Below are 1,875 nucleotides of genomic sequence, written 5' to 3' on the forward strand. Positions count from 1 at the left end.
CCTCCAAAAAGGCAGGAACTGGAACTACTCCTTATGGCTTAACCTTCAGGCAAGATGTTGTGCTTCCTATGGAAATCAATGTGAGTTCAGTCAGACTTCAAAACCAATTTGGTCTACACAATGAGGAATACATTCAAGCTATGTGTCGAGGGGTTGAAGATTTGGTCGTAGCCTGAATTGAAACCTTGAATAAGATTCAAGAAGGGAAGAGAGTTGTTACTCGAGCTTATAATAAGAAAGTAAAGTTGAAAACCTTCAAGGAAGGGGTAGTGTGGAAGGTAATTCTGCCTATAGGAGCTCAAGTTAGATGTTTCGGGAAGTGGAGCCCTACTTGGGAAGGTCATTTCATTGTCAACCAAATGTTGGATAGATGAAGATATTACTTGGCAAATTTGGAGGGAAACTTGCAAAGGCATCTAGTCAATGCTAAATTTTTTAAGAGATATCACCCAACTTTGTGGGATGTCAAGGATTGTTATATCGAGGAGAACTAAGTATTTTGAGGAAAGTTGAAGTTTGTTTGTGCAGTAAAGCTTCAAAGAACTAAAAAGGGCAAGTTGATATAAGAAGGAAGTCATTTCATTTCAACAAAAGAAGGAAGTTACAAAAACTTTAGCTCAACAGTTTTACATCTTTTGCCAAGGCAGATATTTTAGAGTAATATGTTTGCATAATAGTAAAAATCCTGCCAGGTTCTTCTAAATACATGCTGCTGTTGGCTATTTGGGCTTCAGAGTTTTCAACTTCCTGGTTCACATTCTTCATTTCTTCTATTTTCTTGTAAAGTTTATTTGCCAAGGTCATCTTCTCAGCCTTCAAAGTGGAAAGCTGCTCTTCCAACTTTTGAATCTCGGACATTACCACCACGATCCTATCTTCCATGGCTGATCCCTCCTCTACCAATTGTTGAAGTGTGGCCAAAGTCCAAGTGTGTTTTTCTCTATAACACTTCAATATGTTGGATGCCTGCTCCGCTCGTTGATGTTGATCCCTCAGAGCTCGTAGATTCTTAAAGAAATTACGAAAAGACTTGTACTGAGCCTTTGACATTAACTAAGCCTTGTAGAGCTCAGTCAAAGCCTTCTCCGCATCATAGAGAGCCTTAAGGCTGAAGGAAGTTGTGAAATCTCTCCTCATCCATTCCCTGAAGACTTGACGCGTATCTTGAAGAAGTTGGGGCTTGAAAGGGCACCTTGGAGACCTCAGTTTAGTACTGATTTGCCTGAACTCCCTGATAAGTTTAGGCAAATATGCCGTTACGGGAATGGATGCAAGAGGTGTGGGTATCACTCCAACACCTTTGGTGGTAGCAGCAGAGGCAGCTACGGTTGAAGGAGGAGGAAAGGATCCAGAAGTAGGAATGGAAGCGGCAGTAGTAGTCATTTTTTTTCTTTGGCCAAGGAATAGGGATCCCCGTAACCCCAAGAGCCAAGGGAGGCCTTGAAAGAGCTACTTTGCACACCAAAGGTAGAGGAGATTGGCTCGAGCCCTTGCTAGAACCTTATTGCAAACGAAGGAAAATAAATCAAGAGGATAAGCTACAAATGAAATTAAAAGGAGGAAAAAGAAAGAAGTATTCAGCTTGGAACCTGGGAAAGTGATGGGGGTGGTGTGGTTGGCTTTGACGGCTGAGGAAAGTCAACCTTGCTTGCAGAAGGGGGAAGAAAGTCACCCTAGCCTTCACTAGAAACCTGAAACACCAAGAGAAAAGACAAGTGTTAACAAGCTAACTTGTACAAAGAAGAGAATAGAAGTAAAAATATTTATATACCTGAGATGAGGCTTAAGATTGTGGGATAGGTACTTCTGGTACCACAGCTACCTTGGAAGGAAGAGGCGGGTTGGCCTGAGAAGCAGCTTGAGAAGCCCGCGGGC

General features: G+C 42.1%; 1 pseudogene; it reads right to left on the minus strand.

The window, feature by feature from the left end:
- Positions 1-612: 612 nt before the first annotated feature.
- LOC148698137 (uncharacterized) lies at positions 613-1,383 on the minus strand (annotated as a pseudogene).
- Between the last annotated feature and the right edge of the window lie 492 nt (positions 1,384-1,875).

This window comes from Pyrus communis, chromosome 3, assembly GCF_041283825.1.
Source record: "Pyrus communis isolate YQ-2024b chromosome 3, ASM4128382v1, whole genome shotgun sequence".
NCBI classification, from domain to species: Eukaryota; Viridiplantae; Streptophyta; class Magnoliopsida; order Rosales; family Rosaceae; genus Pyrus; species Pyrus communis.